This window comes from Cebus imitator, unplaced genomic scaffold, assembly GCF_001604975.1.
Source record: "Cebus imitator isolate Cc_AM_T3 unplaced genomic scaffold, Cebus_imitator-1.0 Scaffold96, whole genome shotgun sequence".
NCBI lineage: Eukaryota > Metazoa > Chordata > Mammalia > Primates > Cebidae > Cebus > Cebus imitator.
Window position 1 is genome coordinate 5,153,270 of NW_016107411.1, and position 7,128 is coordinate 5,160,397.

Consider the following 7,128-nt stretch of genomic DNA (forward strand, 5'->3'; position numbering starts at 1 on the left):
AGCACTTTGGGGGGCTAAGGCGGGTGGATCACTTGAGGTCGGGAGTTTTATTCCTGCCTGACCAACATGGCGAAACCTCATCTCCACTAAAAATACAAAAATTAGCTGGGCATGTTGGCACACGCCTGTAGTCCCAGCTACTTTGGAGGCTGAGGCAGGAGAATTGCATGAACCCAGGAGGCAGAGATTGCAGTGGGCCGGGATTGTGCCACTGCACTCCAGCCTGGGTCACAGAGTGAGACTCTATCTGAAAAAAAAAAAAAGGGTTTAACATTGTCACAAATAAATTTCTCTTTATATTGTCCCCAGCCCAGCAGTTATAATTTACAGCAATATGAGATTGTTTTCTAAGATAGAGAATTAGATCACATTTTTCTCTTAGGTTTATGAGAAAAGGAAATTTTCCTATGCTCCTCATTGCATGAGAGTTAATATACCCCCAGAAAAAAAGATATATTATTTTTCTATAGTAATAATAATTTTAGACATATTTAAATTGAGTAACATAATGGGATGATTAATATGAGGGAAAAGTAAACACTATCACATTAGATATTTGAAAATATAAAATAAATATGTAGTACATAATTAACGTATGGCAGAGAAGAGGTAATTGAGTGATTAACTTTTCTGGATATCTTTGGTGTTACTGAAAAGTGTGATTACATGGTTATGAAGGACCATTACAATAGCATTATTTAAAAAATATTTTTCATACAAAATGATTTTGTATTGATAGCTTTTTAAAATATCTTTTAATTAAATTGAGATAAAAATACAGCCAACATTGGAAGGTTTTCTGTTCTGTCTTGAGGTCTTTTAATTGCATAGATGTTGGTCCTAATGTCTCTAAGCTTTAGAGATTTTTTAAAGCCCAGGTCATTTTTCCTAAGTTAGACTGTTTAGTCTATGCAAGAGATAAATCTTCTGAAGATTCAAAATCTTTAAACATGCCCAGAGGAAATAACTGTCTCTCTATGAGTTCCTTCTTGGAATGTTTCTGTCTCTTGAATATTGATTTATTTTTGTTATTGCTCACAAATGTTGCTGATAAAGGTATTTCAAGTAAGGAAATTGAAACAATGAAAAAATAAATCTATTTCTTAAAATGTAACCGAAGGCTGATTCATCAAATGTGGCTTAATGTTTATGATGTAATAAATAGCAGAGAGCTCCAAAGTTTTTTCTGGTAGAAATATAGAAATATTTGTAAGAAAAATCCAGATTCGTCCCCTTGGAATTTTCTATGGATGTCTCTCAAGCACTAGGGAAGAAGCAGTATTCAGTAATACACAGTTAAAGTAAACTACTTCACAGCTTGGCTATATGTTTTTATTTATTTATTTTTAAAAGACCCAAATTTTTTACTAATAAGTACAATAAGTCAATTAATTTGTAGAGAAAATTTGAGTTCTTCAATTTAGCAGCCAATTTTCCTAACATGGGCTGGAACTAAAAACACTATATCATCTAGTTTGCAACAAACTTTCTGCAGCTAAAGATGCTAATTACAATGATTCATCACAATTAATTGTCAAGATTTGTCATAAAATAGCTGGGGTGATTTATTTTTATCTTACATAGGTATATATTGTGATATCAGTAAATGTCCACTCGTCTTTTATTAGGGGTTCATTATTTCTCTACTATTGCTATTATGCTCTGAAAATTTCAAGTAATTTTCTTTTTATTTTTCATTTTACCTGTTCAGTATTATCACTGTTAAATGTGAACTAGGGTGGGTTTTTTGTTTTCTTTTCTTGTCACTGACCTTATCTTTTACATATTCTGATTATTCTTGAACCAGTAGCTTAAGGATAGATGCAAAAGTGATGAGAGTTTGATTCAGCTTTGGCTTTTATTATCGGATACCCACAAGGAAATAAAGCTTTGATCTACTTCCTTGGAAAGTTAATCCCAGTGATTATGTGGAGATCTGTGCAGTGTTAGCTACAGGGATATACATCTTTAATCTCTTGGCGTTGAATACTTAATCCAGTTCAGATTCTTGGCAAGGAGATTTAAGGAAAGAACAAAATAATTACACTCTTCATGGGCTTTGTTTTCTGTAATGAATATTTGGTAGCTCTGCTTGGTCTTTTAGTATTTAACTTAGGTATATAGATTTGCATTTACTTGGAGTGATATAAAAGTTGATTTTTGTGGTCCTCAGTAGGTAAATTTAAAGTATGTCTATTAACTATGGGGTATTTTGGGTAGGGTTTTTATTATTCAGCTTGTTTATTTTGGCAGCATGAAGGCTGAATAGAGAATGCACTATTTCCCGTGGAATAATTTCATAGTTATTCTAGAAGTGGATCTACTCATTAAAAAGTGCTCATCTTTTCTTCATGTAAATAAAAACTTCACGTGCTATTGTAGGTCATAAAAATTCCCGCTAAATTAAATATAACACAGCTTCATTAGAAAAAGACCTTAAACTAAACATTTTTTTTAAATGCTACTCCAACTTACTCAGAAAATGTGAATTAGGTTAAAATATATTTAAACAAATGTTATTAGCTAAGCAATTAGTTCAAATAATATATGTTTTCTTTTGGTATACATTACACATTATAATTCATAACTATATGCCTAAAAAGGAAGATAGAAAACAACAGAAATCTTGTCAACTTTACATAAACATTAAAACATTCATGATGCTTTAATGCAGTGGATATAAAGTTAGTATCTTTCACAGCCAGTATAATGAAGCATTTCTTTATATTATTCCTTATTATGCATAAACGTAATCTTATACCTGCATAAAATGCCATCAAGTTTATTACTATAATTTACTCAACTACTCTTCAAGTTTTCTTTCTCTTTATGAATAATGCCAGAACTTATTTGTATTGAAAATATGAAATGTTAGCAAAGTGAAGAGCATCATTTTATTATTTATGTCAAATCTTTATTCCTGATTAAAAGAAGATGTAAACACACCTGTTAGAAATTAATCCTGATACCAGAACAAGGATGAGTGAAATTTTGTACAGGTCTAATTCATTTTTAAATTAATAATCCATACCTAGGTAGTTTTATTGGTTATTTTATATTGACATATAAAACAAATATTTACATAAATTGACTTAAAAGCAATTTTTGGTTTCTCATATCTTAGCAATTTGCCAGTAATTGAAGTTCATCCATTTATGCTAATGCATCACAAGCAGAAGTAGCCTTTTTTCTTCCCCCTTTCCTTCAATAGCGTAGCTCTCGTTTCTTCTGTGATTGAGGCCCCCAAACTTTGTGTTCTTTTAAATTATCTTCTAAAAGTACATATTTCCAATGAGGTGAAATTAAATCTTCAGAATTGTGTCCCAGTAATAAATAGGATCACAACTGGGCAATAGTCGGGTAAAAGTTTTGGTGTCATTTGGGAGAAGACATGCTTGATTTTACATCTTATCAAAATGTATTTTTTAAAGAATTCTTGAAATACTCCCTGGAAAATGTGTCATGGTTTAAGTGTATCCAAAGTGTTCATAGAATTTCAAAAGAGTTTTCAGTGTGGGCACATATACATTAAGAATATATTTGAAACCATGCTGTTTTCCCAGACCCCTTCCAAAGGAAGAATGTAAGGTGTTAGTTGTGTTAGTTTAGTTTTGTTTTTAAACTGAATTGATAGAATGCTCTGGCATTAGGCAGACAAAGAATAAATTTTTTTTTTTTTATAATTAGCCCTAAATAATCCTTTCTTACATGGCTTTGTTTCCTGTGTTTTAACTACCCTTTCAATGCCAATTTATAGAGGTGAGTGACCTGGCTAGGTCTGTATTTTTTATTCAGGAACTTTCCCAAGAATAGAGAGAATAAAATCCTTAAGATAAACCTTTCATTAAACATAAAACTTTCTTTTCCATTTCCTCTTTGAAGCCAACCTTAACACTGCAGGGAGTGCCTGGCTTAGGCAAAAGCATTCTCTCTCTCTCGATCCATACCCGTGGCTGTCTGTACATAACCTGTGTAAGGTGTGTAGTGGCTTCAGGAGAGAAGGGAGAGCTGGTAGGGAGCAAAAAAAAGGTTCATGTTGAACAGGAGTAACACGTGCCAGGTAAAGGAAGATTAGCAAAATTCTTGGAATATGTGTTTTTCCTCAACTCACAAAGAAAAATCATTTCATAGATAAGAAGAGTGTCAATCCTTGTCATTGAGCCTTTTGAAGTGATCATTTATAGTGCTTATTTGGGTATTGTTATCCTTTGACTCTGGATACTGCAAAATCTTTAGTGTGCTCGAATTTCCATGGCCAGCTCTGCAAGAATTTAGATCAATGTTGTTCAAAGTGGGGACCAACGACCCATGTGGGTCCCAGAACTGTTTGTTAGTACCTGACAATGAGATAAAAAGTTGGGGTCAAAATTGCTAAGCACATTGTTTATTCGTTTGGTGTTTTTTACATAGCTAGACTTTCTTGGTTATTTCCTGGAGTGCTGGTAACAAACAAAGATAGGTTACCTTGAGTGGCAGTTATTTAGATCTTTCAGCCTCTGTATTAATGTTAAATATGTGAAAACATGTAAGAAGTTGTTGTGAAAAATGAATGTTTGATGATAAAACTGTAGAGCAGCGTGGAGGGTCAGAGATCCTGGGCCCTGGTTTAGACCCTGATACTTACGAGCTGTATGACCTGAAGCAAGCCATCTCTGGATTTCTTCATTTGCAAAGTGAGCTGGAATTGTTCTGGATTAAACATTTTAATGACATGTAACAAATTTAAAGGAACGAGTGAATTGAAGCATTACATTCTCACATCCAGACCTGCATTGTTAACGTATTACGACTGGCCATTGACTGGATGAGAGGACAGGGGATAAATGTGTTAAGTTTAAATTTAATTTGGATACTCCACAACTCTTGTCCCTTGAATATTTCCCATCCTTAAATGCATACTTGGGTATGCCAAAAAAATCTTCTTGTGGTCATAGTGTGTCTTCATGCTATAATGATGTTCTGGGATTCAATCTATGAGTTAAGAAATATACTCTAGCCAAAAATCCCATTTATTTCCATGTCACTGTTACGAAGAACCGTGGCAAAATCTATTTTCTCTTTTTCACAAAGACCTACAAACCTTTAATCTAAAGAATATGTTAAAAGCTGACAATGTTTTTTCCACACTGCTATGTATGGTACAAACTTACTCATTTACTCACTTTTTATTCATGACAATAACAATATAAGTAGGTATTGCAGATACCTCAGTGATAGTTCAAACAGGATCTTTTCCATGAGGCAAACAAAACCAAATTCAAAGTAAAAAAAATTAAGAAAAGGCATTTCCCTAGAAATAGAAATAGCATTTCAAGTGAATTATTTTTGGAAAAGTTTGCACTGTACAAAAAGTAAACATATGTAAATTTGTTTCTTTTTATTAAACACAAATATCATTTAATAAGTTAGTCAACTAATGGCATTCTAATCTGGGGTTGGAGGAGGTTTTCCAGGATCTATCTGAGGGCGTGTGTGTGTGTCAGTTTGCATTATTGTCCTTCTCCTCCCTCCATCCCTCTCAGTAATCTATGACCATCTTCTGGGTTGAATGCATTGAATGTTTTGTGTGTGTGTGTGAGATGGAGTTTCACCTTGTTGCTCAGGCTGGAATGTAGTGGTGCGATCTTGGCTTACTGCAGTTTCCCCTCGCAGGTTCAAGTGATTCTCCTGCCTCAGCCTCCCCAGTAGCTGAGACTACAGGCAAGCGCCACCACACCTGGCTATTTTTTGTATTTTTAGTAGAGACAGGGTTTCACCATGTTGGCCAGTCTGGTCTTGAACTGCTGACCTCAGGTGATCCACCTACCTCGGCCTCCCAAAGTGCTGGGACTACAGGTGTGAGCTACCACGCCCAGACGGAGCCTCTCTTTAGTGTTCCAGATGCCTCCACAATGTAGGAGTACCCAGTATTTTCCAATTCCTTTCCTCCCTAATTGTCTGCATAGTATATCCCATAAGTCCAAGTTGACCACTAGTCCAGATCTCTTCCTCAACACCACATCCCTGTTCCTTTGGTATCTTTCCATCTAGACACTTTTGCCTAAATGGCTTACCTACTCATTTCCAACTCAAATTTGAAGTTAACAGCCTGTTATAGGTTTATCCCACTGCTGTATTTTGACAAGGTAGGTGCTCACATAAATATTTGTTAACTTATTTAAATACAACCTGCCAAAAGCTGGGTCAGTTTCTTCTTTCTTGATATCAGATTTCTAACACTTCAGTTGGACATGCTAGCTATCTCCTTTAGACATATATGGTATTTTCTTTGAACACATCTTGTGACATTTATTACTTAGTATCATGTTAAAAACACAGGATTTGCTGTCAGACAGACAGAAGTTCAAACCTTGGCTGTAAAATCTTGAGCATGTTACTTAATTTTTCAAGGATCCAGTAAGTTCTGTCAGGTGAGGATGTTCATGTCTACCTAATAAACTTCCATGAAGATTACACGGCATTATATGTATACAAAGTGCTTTGCTTCCTGTAAGCATTTCACAATAATAATAGCAAAGACTAGTACATCCTTATGTGCCAGGCACTGTTTTAAATTCTTTATGTTTAATAACTCATTTGTACCTCACAATGAAACAGGCACTACTCTCCCTGTTTTACACCTGAGGAAACTAAATCACAGAAGGATAAATTATGTTTCCACGCACACAGACCTAGCAGGCTATAAGAGTCAGGATTAAAACCAGGGTGTCTGGGTTGTGCATTTAGTTACTCTGCTCTACAGCTGCTCAGTAGTTATGTATTGTTCTCTCCTTATTGTAAGGAAGCATGTAATGTAATGGAAAATGTCATGAAACTTGAATTTTACTTCTAGATTATCAGCAGCTGTCTACTCTTGGGCAACTCATTTATTCTCTTTAAGCCACAGTTCAGTATTTTTATCTACAAAAAAAAAAAAAAAGGATTTGGGTAGCAAACAACTTCTTTTTGTCTTCCTAGCATTCTTTTCTGGGGGAATTGCCCCTCTCCTAGTGTATTCTAGAAGGAGTGTCAGTCACTGTCAGTGGCCACCAGCTTCCCTACTACAGGGCTTCCTGTTCCCAGACACAGAGATGGTCTGTGACTCCCCTGAGTTGAGCATATGAGCAATGTAGGATTAGAATAGTGAGA